General features: G+C 49.6%; 1 non-coding gene across 1 annotated transcript; it reads right to left on the reverse strand.

Moving 5' to 3' along the window:
- Window positions 1-4,636: 4,636 nt before the first annotated feature.
- On the reverse strand, window positions 4,637-16,917 carry LOC123329370. The gene is made up of 2 exons (XR_006640046.1): window positions 16,488-16,917; window positions 4,637-8,050 (listed from the first exon to the last, which is right to left on the reverse strand). It is a non-coding gene; the product is annotated as an uncharacterized LOC123329370 (transcript).
- Between the last annotated feature and the right edge of the window lie 1,619 nt (window positions 16,918-18,536).

The following is an 18,536-nucleotide window of genomic DNA, read 5'->3' on the forward strand; positions in this document are numbered from 1 at the left end:
AAGTCAAGGTGTTTCTTTTCCTTAGAACAGTGACACTTTCTTACTCTCCTTTAAAAGGAAAAATGTACAAGAATAAGAGTTCTAGGGTTCTTACACATCTTGCTCATGTCCAACTGATACTGTAAATCATATCCTGTTCCTCAGATGAATGATGTAGATGCTTCCAGTGACTCCACATTATCAACACACACTACCTCTCGAGAGGCTGGAGAGGAAAACATGTTCTGTGACATGACCCTTATGGTAACAGGTGCCTGACAATTTCAGCCGGTTTTGCAGACCCCCAAGTCTCCCGCACATTCCCGCCCCTTGAGGAGTGCACCCCTGACACTCTCTCGGGTGCATGAGACCTTGTCGTTGTTTCGCCCTCTGAGTCACCAGTCCCAGCCAAATACATAATGAAGACAAGACAAGCCAGGGTTCTGCCCCCGGGGACCATGGCTGACAACTCTCAGGACTCTGCTGGATCATGCCCCAAGTGTAGATATGCCTGGACACGAGGCCAGTCTGAGAACAAGCTGCCACTTCCCAACTGTGACCTGGGCCAGCCACTGTCCCATACCCTACACCCCTGGCCTGGGGACAGCCGCTGGCTCTCCTAGGCTTGTGCCCCCACTTGCAAGGCCCAAATTGCATCCTGTCAGCCCAAAATTCACTACAACCCATGCATCATTTGATCTGCCTCCCAATCCTAAAACAGGAGGGCACCACACGTGGGCACAGACACATGTGCATATGGACACACAGACATGCAGACACACACAGGCACATGGACACGCAGACACGCACCCTGACAGTGGAAGGGGCTGTTTCCTCCCTGCAAGGTCTACGCAGGCCCCAAACTGTCCCCTTTGCAGGACCCCCCTTCCCTTCTCTGGTCCTGGGACGAATTGCAGGGTGACCGCCCCTCTAAGTTGACTTACTAGTGGGTCAGAAAATAAGACAGAACAAAATCAAACAGACAACATAAATCAAACCTTAAATCAAACCAGCTGAGCCCTGAAAACTACATCACATCATCTTCCCCGCAATTTGAGTAAAACAAAGCGTTTCGTACATGTGATGCTCAGTAAATGCTCTGTGAGCAGACAATCAACCAAGTGAACAGCGGTCTCCTCACTGCCTTGCAGCCCCCCACCCCCCTCCAGCACACACTTTCTGGAACAGCCCCTCTCAGGCTGCATCACAACTAGCTGGTGAACATGGGCTGTTTGCAGGGAAACCTGGCGGCCAGGGGGGGCTTTGATTTCACAGATCTTACACTATGTAGAGTAAAGTATAAGCTTTTCCCAAAGTAACCAAAGAGACCTCTTTCTGTGCAGCAAATTCCTCTGCAGACTGCATTTGTAGATATAGTTTACAAGTTGTTGAAAACAAGCCATTTGGAAATTTCTCAGCTGTTATTTGTTTAAAGATGGAGCACTCCAACTGAAATCAAGTCTGAGCTCAATCTAAACATCCCTTAACAACCAGGGCTTTACCCAGGCTGGTTGCCTGTATTCGGGTGGTCAAGGAATGGAGAGGAGGAAACCCACACGGGGCACCCTGTCCCCAGTCCAAGGTGGCCCTGCCCTGAGCAGATGCACAGCGTACCAGGGTCCCCCAGAAGCAGACCCCGAGATGAAAGGTGTGTGGTTGGCTTGACATGTAATGATGTAGGAAATCAACACAGTAAAAAAGAGGAAAGTCACAAAAGAGGGAGCATTGGTGGTCCTGCGGTCCGTACACAGGTACTCTGGGGGACAGCTCAGCCTGTGAGGGCCCAGGAGGCTGGATGTGTCCCCACAGGCCCCTTTCTCGGCAGGAGGGGATGATGCCAGCTTCAGGAACCTGGCAGAATGATGGAGATGCAGCTCAGCCCCAGCAGGAGGCCATCAGTACCCTCACCTGCTAGCTCCCAAGGGCCCCTTGTCTCCATCGGAGGACACGTTCACCTTCCAAGATTCTGAGTTCACTTTCTGACTCTGCCATCTACTCAACTCTCTCCCTCAAGTAAAGCAGTCAGGACCTCACAGAGGCTTATGACATATTTCCGAGGAACTCTGCAACCTTACACAGGCAACATAAGGCAAGGGGGACTTGTTATCTTCACAGCGAGTGTAAACATAAACCAAGTAGGTATAAAACCTACTTTACAGATGTGGAGACAGAAGGGCACAGACATTAGGCCAGTTTCTTCAGTGCAAAGAACCAGGTCAGGCCTGGATTGAAGCTGCATCATTTTTCCACCTCCGGTAGTTTCTTCCAAATGTTTTAGGAGAAATGACATTAATCTTTACACAAACTTTCTCAAAGAAGAGAAAAAAGAGACTGGTGGTCAACTCATCTTATGAGACCAGCATAAATCTCATACCAAAACCTAGCAAATAGGGATTTCCCTGGTGGTCCAGTGGTTGAGACTCTGCGCTTCCACTGCAGGGGGCACAGGTTCGACCCTTGCTGGGGGAACCAAGATCCCATGTGCCACACGTCACAGCCAAAAAAAAAAGCCCAAAAAACACATCATAATTTTCAGACCAATCTCTCCCATGGACAGACGTAAAGATTTTAAACAATATATTAGCAAGTAAATCCAGTGTTACCAAAAGCATAATACCTGTGTTTCCTTTAAAAATGCTTTTTCACTCTGCAGTGTCAAGGTTGGATTTATTACATTAATGAACCACTGAGAGGTTAACGAATTGCTTCCTAGGTCAGAGGAAGCAGACTATCAGGACCATCAGTGAGATCCCTACACCTAGTTTTTTGATGTATTTAAAATATCACAATCCCCATCTCCTTTCTTTCAATTTCCCCTGAATACCCCACAACACATCTTGGATTAAAGGCACAGTTTGACAGAAATCTCGTCTTGGCCACACACCAGTCAGTTCTCACAACAAGCTGGACCTACAAGAGGTGTTAACTCTCACCCAGGAAGTGAATACAGGACCCCAGGACCCCACTTTTAATGAGTAAACTCCTGACCCTGTTTCAGTTTCTTTCTTTCTTTTTTTTTTTTTTTTTGGACAGTGCAATGTGTGGCAAATGAATTTTTCCCCAGGTCCACTTCAAATCTCTCAATGTTTTCAATTCTAATTCAAGTCTCTGTTCTGTCTTCTCTGTTTGATGAAGACCTCAGTCTCCTGTCTGCCTCCTTGGGCCATGCCCAAGCTCCATCATGCCTGTCCCTCCAACCAGCTGGGCCCCACAACCACCCAGACCACGTGCTATAGAGACTGCAGAGCAAACGTGTCCAAAACCAGACACCTGCCACTTTCTGCTTCACTCACAGCTCCTGCTACTCTACTGGGGCAATACTTCTCCTCCGAAGCCAAAACCAAGGAACTGGCCTCCTGTTAACAGGAGCAAAGTGGCAGGTTGTTTTAGCTATGTTACAACAGCTGAGGGGTCACTGAAGCTTTGATTCCATTTTCATTTCATTAATGTGTTTGAGGTGTTATGAAGATACTGCATAAATAAGAGATGAATTCAAATTCAACCTACAATCTTATAGGGCTTCCCTGGTGGCTCAGTCATAAAGAATCTACCTACCAATGCAGAAAACACAAGAGACTCAGGTTTGATCTCTGGGTGGAGAAGATCCCCTGGAGAAGGAAACGGCAACCCACGCCATTATTCTTGCCTGGGAAATCCCATGTACAGAGGAGCCTGGTGGGCTATAGTCTGTGGGGTCACAAAAAGTGAGAAAAGACTGAGCAACTAAACAACAGTGAAAACCATCTTACAGTCAGCAGTCCCGTGGTGAACTCACTCTGCAGCTCATAAAATAACTTCTGTGTAAAAGTTATGTTTTCAAAACTTTCACTTCACTTTAGAAATTACTTATTTAGGTCTTTCCCATACCTCAGCTGTTGTGAATAATGATGCAAAGAGTATATGGATACGGACATCTCTTCAAGAGAGTGTTTTCATTTCTTTGGATGAATACCCAGGAGTGGAATTTCTAGATTGTATGGTAGTTCTAGTTTTGTATTTTGAGGATGCTCCACAGTGGTTGCACCAATTTACAGTCCCACCACCAGTGCACAAGTGCTCTCCTTTCTCCATATCCTCACCAGCACTTGTTATTTGTGGACTTTTTGATCACAGCCATTCTGACAGGTGTGCAGTGATGTCTCATGGTGGTTTTGATTGCATTTCCCTGGTGATTAGTGATGTGGAGCATCTTTTCATGGGCCTGTTGGCTATCTGTGTGTCTTCTTTGAGAAAGAGTCTATTCTGGTTCTCTGGGTTCAAAGTTTGAAGACTGTGAATCTAGGTTAAATTAGCTAGCAAGTATCAATATTTAAGGGGCTTCCCAGGTGGTGCTAGTGATAAAGAGCCTACCTGCCATTGCAGGAGACATAAGAGATGCAGGTTCAATCCCTGGATCAAGAAGATCCCCTGGAGTAGAGCATGCAACCCACTCCAGTATTCTTGCCTAGAGAATCCCATGGACAGAGGAGCCTGGAAGCCTGTAGTCCATAGGGTCACACAGAGTCAGACACACAACTAAAGAGACTTAGCACTTGAGCACATCAATATTTAAGGATCAGACTTCAGCATTTTCCCTTTCTGCAGTGTGTGAGCACTGCTGGTCACTGAAGACACCCAACCCCTCCTGGGTGGGAGGAGGACACAGGGGTGGTTCCAGCCCAGTCCTGCCACGTGGTCCCTGCAAGGCCTTCGGGGAATGGAGGAGGGAAAGTCTCAACCTGCCTGGAACGGGGAGGGAAGCCTATTTCAGGAAAATGAAAGCCTTCAAGAGCAGACGGGGAACGCATGCCAGAGAGCACAGGATGTGAACGGAACATGGAAGCTGTGAGTGCCCCTGCACCTCTGCCCGAGCCTCGGGCATCTCGGGGCCGGGCTGCCCGTCTCCTCCTCCTGGCCGGTGAAAACAGCCGATGGCCAACACAAAACCGTCGTCCGTGGAGTCCTCTTCTAATTGCTTATTATCCTTTAAAAGCAAGAGGACAACATATGCTCAATCCCGCTAAACGCTTTAGAAAATACTTCTCAGCTGTCTTACAACCATTGGTCAGGGAAGCCGCGGAGCAGATCCTGACGGGGCAGGTGAGTTCCTGAAGGGAGGTGCACGTGGGCACCTGCTGCCTGAGACCAGGGAGTCCGGGACCCTGCCCCCCGTCTGTCTCGGACCCTCCAGGTGCTTACAGTCAAGCGGCAGGAGGCTCGCCCTGCCCGAGGCCAGACACTTCACTCACCCAGGAAGTGGGAACTCCATGGATTTTGCAACTCAGTGTGGACTGCTGTCTTCAAACCCCTGCACAGTTCGTCACTCACACTGCTCTTTAAATTACATGAATCGGATCTCTTGGCTGCATTCCAGCCTGGGAGCCCTGTGTTGGGGCAGCATTCACAAGCCCGTGTTAGGACAGGTGCCACGGCCCCAGACATGCCTGGCGGTTGGCTCAGGCCCTTTCTTGCTGTGTTTGGAGGTTAATTACCCAGAGGAGTTGGTGGGGGGAGGGGCAGGTGGATTGACGGCTTCTCTACAAGGACGCCTCTGGGGGACAGGTGAGGCGGCCCAGCCAGGAAAACACTTGGCAGGATAGGGGGGTGGGGAACTGGACACAGACCCCTGGAAAGATGGCGGTGACAACAAACACCACATTGTGTCCATGGGACCCCGATCCATGGTGGGGGAGTGGCACTGTGGAGGGAGTTCTCTCCCCAGTAGCAGAATGCAAACCATGCAGAGCTAGAAAGTTGGTAGGAATTCCCTCTAGGTGGAAAAATCTGAAAGGTACCATAATCGGTGCCGAATTCCTGTGTCATTAGTGGACTCTTACGTGTCCTGGGTCAGCACAGCTCCAGGCTTGTTAAGATAGGCTCACCTGCTTCTTGCCGTTTTGAATTACGTTTGCAAAGCACTTCCAACTGCAGAACCGAGAGACCAGCTGCCCACGCTCCAGTTTGTCGGGGTCTCTAAGCATCTATAGACATGAAGCGTGAGTGTGATTCAGAACCTTCCACAGTCATGAAGGGGGTGGGGCGGGCATGGGATCCTCACATTAAGAACGTGAACCGCCCCATCGATAACCCCTCATCCTGGAGAGCCTGCCTCTGTCAACATTCAGGATCTCCACAGAGTGAGGTCATGACACCAGCTGGTGGGTGGGAGGACACAGCTCACGGAGCTGTGGGAGGCCCACGGCCCCAGGATGAAGCCCCGGATTCTGGGTCTATGTACCATCCGCCCAATGTCAGCTTCCAGCCTCCCCAACCCGATACTGCGGGACGTCAGGGGGCCAGAGAGGCACACGCCCGAGCTGGTGGTGACAGCCCTGAGTTCTCGGCGTGACCCTTTCCCGTACTTCACCCCTAGGTTCTTCACTGAGGCAGCACAGACCATCCTCAGGGGCCCTGCACAATTGCCTGTGGTCATTTTCCAGAGTGTTTCCAAAGATAAAGGGAATATTTAGGTGAAATGAGAGGAAATTCAAATTATTGTTCCTAGACCTTCCTGGGGTGAGGGGGGAACAGCCTAAGGAAAAGCATGGTGAAGATGTCAATTATCCCTAAAATTGTACATAAAAATAAACAAATGCATGTCAATGTTATTTATATATTACTTATATGCTAATATATAACAATTACATAAACATAAATACATACACATATGTATAGGGTAAATGTAGTTCCGAGTAATTCCTATCAAGATTCCAGCAAGGATTTTTGTAGACACAGACAAGCTTATTCTAAATTCTGTGTAGAAAGGCTCAGGCTATAGACCAGATGAAACAGTCTTGACACTGAAGGACAAAGTGAGAGGACTCACTTTACCAGCAGTAAGTCTTATTATGCAGCTCCAGTAATCAAGACAGTGTGGGACTGGCAGAGGGACAAAGACACAGGCCAACGGAACTGAGCAGTAAACCCAAATACAGACCCACACAGATATGCTGAATTTATTTCTGACAAAGACGCAAAAAGAACTCTGTGGCAGAAAGTTTTTTCAACAAATGGTGCTGGGGTCACTTGACACCCATATGCAAAAATTATAAATCTTGACCTAAAGCATACACCTCACACAAAAATTAATGAATACCGGGATTAAATGTTAAATGTAAAGTACAAAACTCTTAGGAAAAGAAAGACAAACTCTTCGAGGTCTAGGCTAGTCAAGAAGAATTAGGTTGACACACCAGCCTTACCTATAAAGAAACAAAAAAAAGCTGATAAATTGGACAACGTCAAAATCAAAAGCTTTTGTGAAAGTCCATCTGAGGAGTACAAAATGTCTACCCATAACCCTCAAAGGATTGTACCCAGACTATATTAAAAAAAAAAAAAAAAAACCTTTCAAAACTAAATGTTAAAGCAAACAACCCAAATTTTTTGGATGAAAGACGTGAACAGGCATTTCACTGAAGACGATCCACAGATGGTAAAAAGGACATGGCCAGCCCTCAGGGAAATGCACATGGAAACCGCAGTGAGAGGTCACCTACCAGAGCAGCTAAAATAAAGAACAGTGACAACGCTGCTGTCCCTGGCGGGGGTGTCCCCTCATGCTTGGCTAGAGGCCCCTCAGGTGAGGCAGGCACGCAGGACTTCTCATACAACCAGACATTCACCTGTCTCCCAGCCCAAGAGGCCAAAGCATTTAGACTTTCCACTTTCACAGCACTTAAACATGCTGGAAATGGAGGCGACAGGTGGGAATTGCAGGAGGGGTAGGTGTCCCGTGGGCTCTGCGACAGGAGGGGACGTGTGGGTCTGTGACCTCGGTGGGGGTGAAACAGAGCAACCAGTGAGGCTGTGTGGATCCGAGTGTGCACAGGCGAAGCTGAGAATCAGACTGTGATGGGCAACTGCATTCATGCCGTGAGTTACGGTAGCCAACGCCACGGGGCTTACAGATGACACACGTAAAACCTTGAGAGGGATTATCCGAGAGCGGGAGGAACCACGGAGAGGAACACGTGCAGTCTCTGATGGGCGATCTGGGTGACGGAGATTAAAATCACAGGCGGAGGTACAGTCCTCAGAGGTCTTACTATTCTGCGACAGAATTGGCCCAGGCTCCCCGGTGGCTTCTGGCCTGGTGAGAAAGACAGAGGGGTCAGCCTTGCCCCAAGTTACTAAGGGCCTTTCTGGGCGGCAACTGCTTATTGCTTTTCAGAGAAACAACCAGAGCTAAGAGTTCTCAGGCTTCTGGAACCTTGTCAGGGGTCCTCATGTGGTCCGCGTAATGTGCTACAGACCAGGCGAGGATGCTGGTTAGGAGAGAGAACGCACAGACCTCTGTCAAGGGAGAGTGTCGAGCTGAGCAAGTTCCAGGTCTCTTGCTCAGAAACCTCCCACCTTTAGCCTCCCAGTTAAAAACGATCAGTGAGGAACAGAGCTCAGGCACGGAGCTGGTGCCATCTGTACTTACATTTTTCTACAAACACAGATTCTGATGAAAATTGAGAAAAAACACATGGATAAATCTAAGTTTAACCACACATAGATATTTTCTAACATAGGTAATATTAAGAAAATACTTCAAGCCAACCAAAAAAAAAAACAAAAAACACCAGGCAATGAGGGTATTTCCTGCCAACCACCGTTTTCCTTTTCCTATCATTAGTCACTGTTCACAAAGATAGCTTCAAAACTCCCCAAAACTTTCTTTTCATAATGTGCTTGGTCTACACAAATTTGAAGGTGTCTCATTCAGCAGATTTTATCAAAGTTCACACAAATGTTTAAGGTCTGCACAGAACTGAGCTGAAATCTGGTGGAAGCCAGTCTCCAGTTTAGGGTTGTTTTTACTGTACAGTCACTCGGTCATGTCTGACTCTTTGTAACCACATGGACTGCAGCACGCCGGGCTTCCCTGTCCTTCGCTATCTCCTGGAGCTTGCTCAAACTCATGTCCATTGAGTCGGTGTTGCCACCCAACCATCTCATCCTCTGTCGTCCCCTCTCCAGCATCAGGGTCTTTTCCAGTTTAGGGCCTGACTGTTAAAAGTCCCTCCTCAGTTGCGTGTTTATTGTTTCCTCTCTCCACCAGTTCATCCCCACTGACATGTGCAATGGAAAGTCATTTATTATAACTTAGAATCTCCGTTGCTAAGGAAAACGGCAGTGTTTCAGCAGAGTCCTCATTCTGCTCAACGGCCAAAGTGTGCATTTCCAGCCATTCTGGGGCTTTATTTTCCCGGCTGAGGAGGCCAGCACACTGGGTGGGGAGTGGGGGACTGATGGGGGGCCGATGGCTGACTGTGCCGACCTCCCACCTGAGATTCTGCTTTACTCCTATCCATCCGCCTCCAGGCCAGAACACTCTTCTGGGCTGAGTTGGACAGGGGCTCAGCCCGCTGGGTGCCTGTGGTCCTCCCCAGGTCTGAGCCTACTGAACCCACCTTCCTCCAATGGGAGAAATTATGCCCCTTTTCTTTGCATCTGTCCACTATCACCCCAAATTCCTACACTGGGATTGTACATAAAAAGTCTGCTCTCAGAATCTCACTTCTTATGCAATTCTTTGAGCATAAAGTTTAACTGAGTCTCTTAGAAAATTATTCCAGCATTATTGCAGTCTATTGTAATTATAGCTATTAAATGAAAGCCTCTCTGAAGAATTTCCTTGATCCAGCGATCACGTGGGTCTGACAGGTTGAGAGTCAGAGAGTGCTTGTCCGCCACTCTGATGCCCTGTGGGCTCACGCGGACACGCTGAGAGTTCTGAGCAGTTCTGAGCAGTTCATGGAAGGAGAAGTCCATCTGCAGCATCTCAGAGACTGATGACATGCTCCACTTCTCCACACTGAGAAGCATTGGTTTGCTTTCAACTTTGAAAAAAAATTTTAAACAATAGAAATGAAATCATGTGAGAGGTAATATTTTTGTATAAAAAAATGTTAGTCAAATATTTGTCCTGAGTGCCCTGAGATAGGCGTGTTATTTTCTTTCTGGGGATTTTAAACAATTCCTCCTCTTCTTGCTCCTGTTCAGAGCCCCCACACTGCCCATCTGGCCTGTTACCAGATGCTGTCCAGTGCTGCTTAGGGTGACAGTTCTTTTCAAATCCAAGGTAACAAGTAAAACTATTTAAAGAACATGTCATCTCAAGTCCTTTAAAATTCTTTTTTCCATATTAAAAAAAGGGAGACAGAGACAGAGAAGGAGGGAGGAAGACAGATAGAGGGAAGGAAGAAGGGAGACAGAGACAGAGACGTATAAATCTCCGAAAAGTGGTTTTCCTCCAGGACTTGGAAACCCAGGCTGTGATGAGATAGGGCTCGGCACAGAGTTACCACGAACGTCCCCACTTCTTGCATCCTATGTCCTTTGCCCTCCTTTCTTGTGTCTCTGAGACACTATCCTTCGGAGTCTAATTATTTTTGGTATCTGTTACAATTTGGATGACATCTACAATTACAACTAACTTGGGGGTCTTGGCCAACCTGAATATAAAAATCTCATTTCTATGAGAAAGAGTATTATTGTTTTATGACAGTGAGCAGCATGATGAGAATTCTTAGGAAATGAAAAGGGAAAGAATCATAAAATCCTGGAAAAAAAATTCTAGTGTTTTTCTCTGTGTGATTCATTCAGATTCACCAAAATTGAGCTGTTTTCATCACTTGATTTCTCTTGATCTTGGAGGCAATTTGTCTGACATTTTGAAACTTGGAGAGAGGGAGTAGGGTGCCTAGAGCCCAGAGGGGCCCAGAGTGTTGGGTTTATCTTGACCCAACAGGAAAACCCCAGTGGAAAATGACTTTAGCTGAATTCGAGCTAATAGCACAGAGATGCAAATGGCTTCGGGAGGGATGGGGTAGGACAGTTACTAAACCGTTTCCTTCCATTTCGGATGGTAAGAGTGCCGTGCCCACAGCAAAGCAGAGAACACAGTGAAGAACAAGAAAGTACAAACACAGACAGAGGCAACCAACAAGTGCACACGTCCTGGGTGCGTGCTGACATCTGCAGAATCACATGGAGCGCTGGAGGCTGCGGGTTTGTCTGAGAGACGCCCTGGGCCTTCGCCAAGAGCCTCTCCCAGGCCCCGCGTGCCCATCACAGCATCGCTCCAAAAAGAAATAGAAATGGAAGAATCTTGTCATGTACATGTTTTAACCTTTAAGCAACAGAAAGGAGTGAAGTCGGCTCAGCCTCACCCCCATGGCTGCCCAAGGCTTCCGAGGACACCACCACCACCTGAGTTATATCCGGTTTGGGAGAGTTTTATTGTTTTATGACAGTGAGCAGCATGATGAGAATTCTTAGGAAATGAAAAGGGAAAGAATCATAAAATCCTGAAAAAAAAATATTCTGGTATTTTTCTCTGTGTGATTCATTCAGATTCACCAAAATGTTTCCTTTACTGGGCCTGCTGTAGGGGCAGCTAGGAGAGACCCTACTCAGGATGTCCACAAGATCCCCGTCTTTCCCTTGCATTTTCCAGGGTGGACCCTAAACAGAGCTTGAGCTTCAGAGGAAGACATGCATTCCTTTCAGGTGCATCTAGTGGGCGGGGAGGGGGTTCCCACTGCCCCTAAGTGGACATGGGGCACCTACAGGGTGGGAACAAGGAGGGCCCAGAGGAGGTCTCCCAGTGGTTCGAAGAAAAGTGAGGTCCATGTGGTCAGGAGCTGCAGCGAGGCCTGCAGGAGGCCCCCCTCCCTCCCCGTCTCCCAGACAAACAATTGAGGTCCAGGTGCCCATCTCCCCTCTACAGGGCTCAGCAGCAACCTTGTCTCAGGTCAGGCTGATTTCCTCAGGTCCAACGCTGCTGGCCTTTGGGGCAGGTGATACTTCGAGGGGCTTTCTTGCATTTCACGGTGGTCAACAGTCTCCTCAGACTCTGTCCTCAACACCCAGCCCCCACCAGCGTGACAGCCCCAGATGTCTCCAGACACGGCCGAGTATGCCCAGGGCTGACCCTCCCTGGTCCAGGCCAGCAGGCGCAGGGCCATCCTCTGCAGCAACCACCCCGAGGGCACCTAAGTCAGGTGATTTGGCAAGGCTGGGGACGGAGGTGGGTGTTGTCTGATGACCTTCCCATCCCCCTAAAGGGAAGAAAAGGCTGCAGCCGCATTGGAGCCAATCTGGAACTCAGAACCAATGTGTGTTCTGACCCGGGGGCAGATGCCAAAGACAGCAGGGTGGGCAGCTCAGGCCTGGAGCCCAGCCTTGCGGGGACTCATGCTGAAGGCAGTTTTCAGAGAGACATCTGAAATGATCCCATCTGTACACGCAAGGAGGGGCCTGCTATCCACAGGGCTGTGTGACTGGATGGATGTTTACAGACAGAATTCTCCAAACTTCTGATCAACACGCAGCCTCCTCCACCCGAGCGGGCATGTCGCAGGCAGCCCGCCCCTGCCCGTCCCCACCCGCACGGCCTTAGACCTGCCTGGCTGCTCCAGCCCTGACCCCTCCCTCTCACAGCTGGGAACCTCCATCCTCACCACTAGCATTTGTCCAGAGTCTGTCCCCATCCACCAGCCTTCACTGCTTCCACTCCAGTCAAGCCAACACTGCTGTCTTGATATGAATTCTTGAACCTCATCACCAGTCTCCCTGCATACACGCAGCTCCCCTTCATGCTCTCAGGACAGTCTGAGCCATCCTGAGGGGCATGCATGTCACTGACCATCCTGAGGGACACACGTGTCACTGGCCATCCTGGGGACACGCATGTCACTGACCATCCTGGGGGACACACGTGTCACTGTCCTGTCCAAACAGCACCTGCCTCCAGCACCTGATTCCCCAGTTCCTTCACAGCAGGCCTCAGTACCTGACACACTCTGTGTTTCCTGCTTCGCTGTGGGCACTGACCATCACCGACCAGAGGGGCACCTCCTGAGGGCACACCAGTGTGTGTCCTCACTTATTCCAGAATCCAGAATGGAGCCTGCACTTAGAGCCACATTCCATGGATGGAGGAAGGAAGGAGGAACGTGTGCTCAGCGCTGTGAACTGCACTTGTTATCACACTTCCAGTCCCCCACTCAATGCACGTCCAGAGATTTTGGGAAAGAGGGGCATCCCCTCGCAAGGACCAGGAAATGGACCCACCGCAGGAATTCATGTAAAAACCCTCCCGGGCCTCCCAGCTTCTGATTCCCACGCAAAGACCTTGAAAGTCACTGCTCCATCTTCACAAGAAGTGACAACCCAACAGACCGAAGGATGGCGGCACCCCTGGGTCCCCGGTGGGGGCACAGTGATCACCCTTCCAAAGCAGGGTCACAGGAGCGGACCCAGCCGTGGACCCGGGGTAGGACCCAGACAGCAGTGAGAGGATCGTGGGGTGGGTCTCAGGGTTCACTCTTCAGGGGGACCTGGCCACAGGAACCACAAAGTAGTAGGGTTTACCTCTATGAGCCCGACCGGTTCCCATGGTCAAAACCAGAGACAAGTCCCCCCAGGCTTCGGGCAGGGGGAGGAGAGAGCTCTGAAGAACACCAGAGCACTCTGTTCTTTTTAACAAGGCCTGGTCGCAGGGAAAACTAGCTAACCAGTGTCTAACCAGCTGGGCTTTATCAGAGCTGAATGGACTGGGGGAGGGGAAAGACCCAAGTCCAGCCAGCTCCAGCCAGCCTGACCCAGAGGGGTCAGGGAAAATAAATCCAGATGGAAGGAAGGAATAAAACTGCTTGGTCCACAGTTGACATGGTTGTCTATGTGGAAAATAAAAATGAATAAACTTAAAAAGCTATATATATTTATAGTTGTATATATATAAAATCTCCTTCCAACACAGGCTAAACTTACATACAAAGGTCAATCAGCTGGATTCTCCTCTTTTTTCTTTCTCAACATACTCATCTCTAAGATAAAAATGCCAGCTCTGAGATGCAAACATAAAGGGTGTCGGGGCACCCAGCAAGAATTTGGGAATAAAGTACTCCCATATAGACTCTGTGGCTCAGAAAGAAATTTGATCTGACTCCTTTAAAAGTATAAAAACCATAAAACTGATCTACAGGTCTGGAAGCTGCAGACAGAACCTTGAATCAATCACAGCCCCAGATGAACCCTGTAAAGTGACCAGTGTCCTGAGGACAGACACTCGTGTCTAGTCTGCCCACCCTCATTCATATCCACCCATGGATCCCGGAACCCTACGGCCCTCTCCTCTGCTGGGCTGACAGCAAGGTCCTCACCAATGCTCAGTCCATCTTTGGGCCCCTCAGTCCTTTACCAAACCACTCAGATTCTCTACAGCCTTTCGTTCGCTGCAAATGGTCTAAGGTCTCAGGCTGACGAAGCTGGTGTCAACACCTGTCACATGACGTAAAGAATGCTTTTTCTGCTCCTCTCACATCTTGTTCACATTCTATTTATCTTCCTCTTCTCCTCCCTTGCCTGCATTTACACCAAGCATCACCTTTCATTCATATCACCCTTTGATATTCTTAAATATTGGTGGAAATAGGACAAAAAGATGGTAGACACTTAGCTACAAGGTATATAAGTGCCATAACTACATTGAAATTCTGGAAGTAAAACCCAGTTTTAGCAAGTTTAGTGTTAAAAAATCATCAGATTAGAGATAAAATGATGACCTGGGCTACGGGACATCACAGAAGAATGCCACATATAAGGACTGGTAAGATCGTCTGGACCAGGTCCTTTAAAGAAGCATACTGTGGTCTTCTCTTAAACAGAAAGGAAATTAGGAGACAAGACAAAGGGGTATCTTGACTCTGTCACCTCGAGTCTCCAAGCTACATATCTGTATGTCGCTAGTTCATACCATTTCCAGCGTGAATGGCTAGGGGGTAGGGGCCAGGCAGCTGTGAAATTGGGGTTCCCCCTCCCCCCATGGAACTGAGCCTTCAGGAAGAAGGCCCTCCTCAGCCCTCTCTTCCCAAGAAATCCAGACAGTTTGACCCATTTCATTCTGCTTATTTGACTCACACCCTCAACAGAATGTAGAATTTCATGATTTTCAGATGAGTAAACGAAACAGTAATTTTTCAAAAGATTTAGACAATTAATCCAAGATTCAACTTCCAGTATTTCTGGTTGTCGAGAAAACTCCGCTTCCCTTGAGGTCTGTCTCTTGTTCAGCTTCCCCCCCCATGTACCCTGAGAACCCCTTAGAACATAGCCAATAGCATTCTTCAATGCTGCATACCTTTAAGAAGGCAGTGATGAGATGATATCCTGTAAAAACACCTTTTAAAACCAAATCCTGGATGGCAAGTCAGCAGGACTGAGGACAAACGCATAGGAGGTTGGGGCACATTACTGGCCCAGCTGCGTGGCTGGGCACTGGCCAGCCCACACCTGTGACTCTGGAGAGGGTGGGGTGTTTTCCCAGAATGGGCTTTGATGGAGCCACTGTCCCTGCCTTCCTGGCCACTCCTCTGCAGTCTGGAGAAGGCAAAGTCAACCCCACCATGTTTCTGCAGTCTCTTTCCACTCACAGCTTCTGTCTCCTAATTTTCCCTGACATGCACCCTGCCCAACTTGCAGTAAATGCATGACTCTGCCTGACCCCTGTCCTTCCAGCAACCTGAAGTGGTCAGGGGGCCAGTGAACCCTCAGAGTATAGTCAGGACATCCCACTAGTGTCCCCACAGAATCTGATGGCTCCTTCAGTGGCAGCAGGCTCAGGAGAGAAATGGGCACACGCCCCTGAAGGGGGTTATCTTGCCAGAACTGTCCAGCTGCCCCTGCTTCTTTGGAAAACTGACCTCTTTCTGGCTGCAGCATCTGTCGGACCCTTTAGAGAGCAAAGCCCAAAGCTGGAGCTCTGCCTGCCCCACGCTGTGTCCAGGTTGTACCATTGGAGAACACAGACCCCAGATGTCAAAGACAGAACATACCTGCGGCAGATAGATGTGTGTGCCCCAGTCCCATCCCTTCCTGCAGCCCCCTTCTCCTCCTGACCCCAGGACCAGCGCTCCACCCGCCTCACCCACTGTTCCTGATGCTTCAACAAGGGATGCAGAGCGGCCGGGAACAACTCCTCCCAGAGGGGCTGTGGGGGGGACACGGACTGAAGCAGACAGAACTCAAGGGCGAGGGAGGAGCCCCAGCCTGGGACCCCGACATCGGGGGGTGGGTGGTGTCAGCATCTGGAAAGGACATCTTTCCAGTAACCCCAGCCAGTCTTCTGGCCCAGCCTTAGTGCAGAGATGCAGTCAGTCCCCCAAGGTGGCTCTCACTACAGATCATAAGCTCCAACAAATGCCGGAACTCGCATGGAGACCAACCACACCCCAGAGTCAGGGGTGCATGGCCCCAGAGGTCTCCAGGGGTGCAGCAAGGGCACCTCTCAGGCTGTGCACCCCAAAGTCCTGACCCAGCTGCACCCCCAGCGCTAGGTAGGACCTGCCCACTCAGGCCAGGTGGCACCCCCTCCCGAGAGAGGGCCCGGCACCCCCAGCCTCATGCAGCCTCCTTGCCCCCAAGCAGGTGTGGACCCAGCCCGGGTGCTCATCTGAGCTCCAGCCCAGGCAGGCTGATCCGCCACCTCCCGCCCCCACCTCCCCGCAGCCACAGCACCTGCGCTCAGCGCTCACCCCAGCCGCCATCCAGGCCGACCTTCCCACACACTTCTGCTGTCATTCTTTGCAATAACTCAATCTTCTGAGCTTCCCCTTGGCGTTTTGGAAATCACACCAAGAAGCCCTAAACTATTAAAGTGAATATTGTTCATGGCCCAAGCCCTTTTCTTTAAAAACAGATCAATAACCTAAAACAACAAAGATGCACTTTGGCCCCACTGGCCTTCACTGGCCAGGACACTGGGCGCCTGTGGTCAGCACTGGGCGGAAAGCCTGTGTGTCTCCCACCAGCCGAGGTCCGGTGCATGCTCATCACCCCATGCTGCTGGGGTCCCACCCATCTGCCAGTCCCCCCTACTGGGGTCCCATCCACCTTGCCCATCCTCCCTACTGGGGTTTCACCCATCTGCCCATCCTTCCACCCCCAGCCCCCACACTGGGGTCCTGCCCACCTGCCCATGTCCATATTCCTCCTCCATCTGCCTGGCCACCTGCTGTGAGTCCCTGACCCTTCCTGCAGGCCTGCCCACCTGTTGCTCCTGACTGTCCCTTCTGTTCTCTGCTCTCCCCATGGGTCACGGCCGGATTATTTCCGGGGCTGACTCATCGGCTTGGCTGTCTGGCAGCCATCCGCCCTGGCCAGGCTCCACTGGGGAGCGGCTCCCAGGCATGGACTCAGCCGCCTGGTCCGGCCCGGCCCGCAGCCATCACTGCGCTTGTGACCGGGCTCCCTGCGTCTAAAGCATCGGCCACCTGCTTCAGGCCAGGGCTCCCGGGTCAGCTGTTGCCACACCTGCTCAGAATCTGTGTGTTCACAGCGGAATTCCCGCCCTCTGTCACAGCCTGTAGTCCCTCGGCTGTGGCTCAGACCCAAGTTCACAGCCACGTGCTGTTCCACGCTCCCATGCTCTGTGAGAGTGAGAGAAGATGCCCAGCGCCCAGAGAGTCAGGATGTGAGCCCACCCCTGTGCATCCTCAGATGGGCTGGGTCTCCCAGTCACTCAGGGGCTGGGTGTGTGTTCACCTGGCGGGTGGAGAAGGGGGTCTGATGATCTGAAGAGAGGAAGGGGCAGTGGGTGCAGAGAGCAGTAGTGAAGGGAAGGAAGGGAAGGGCTAGAGGTGGCGGTAGGACAGATTTCGTTTTTCACTTTTTCCACTTTTACTGAGGAATCACTGATGTGCCGCGCCGTGTACGCTTGTACAACATGATGGCTTGGCTTATATATATTGTGAAATGATCATCACAGTGAGTTTAGTCAGCATCCATCATCTCACACAGGCACACAAAAAAGAAAAAGAATATATTTTTCCTTGAGATGAGAGCTCAGGGTCTACTTTCTTAACAACTCTCCTGTATACCATTGGAGAGCATAACATTGTACAAGACTTCCCTTTTCTCCACATCTTCCCCAACACTTGTTATCTCTTGTCTTTTTGATGATAACCATCCTGAAAGGCGTGAGGTGGTATCTCATCGTGGTCTTGATTTGTATTTCCCTGATGGTTAAGGATGTCGAGCATCTTTGCCGGTACCTGCAGGCGTCTGTATGTTTTCTTTGGAAAAATGTCTATTCAGATCCCCTGCTCATTTTTAAATTGGATTATTTGGTCTGTTGCTATTTAGATGTACGCATTCTTCACATATTTTAAATAATAACACTTATCAGATACATGGTTTGCAAATATTTTCCCCATTTCACAGGCTTTTTTACTTTGTGGTTTCCCTTTGCTGTGCAGAAGTTTGTTTGTTTTGTTTCTTTTTTCAGTCCCAGTTGTCTATTTTTTATTTCATTGCTTGTGATTTACAGGGGATTTCCAAGAAAACATTACAAGACCCAATGTCAAGGAGATTTTTTTTTCCTGTGTTTTCTTCCGAGTTTCATGCTGTCAGGTCATACATTTAAGTCTTCAATCCATTTTGAGTTAATTTTTGAGTAAGATGGAGTCATTCTTCTACACGTAAATATCCAGCTTTCCCAGTACTGTTTATGAGCTCCCCTTGTGGCTCAGTTGGTAAAGAATCCACCTGCAATGTGGGAGACTTGGGTTCGATCCTTGGGTTGG

This window comes from Bubalus bubalis, chromosome 15 (assembly GCF_019923935.1).
Source record: "Bubalus bubalis isolate 160015118507 breed Murrah chromosome 15, NDDB_SH_1, whole genome shotgun sequence".
In the NCBI taxonomy this organism is placed as follows: domain Eukaryota; kingdom Metazoa; phylum Chordata; class Mammalia; order Artiodactyla; family Bovidae; genus Bubalus; species Bubalus bubalis.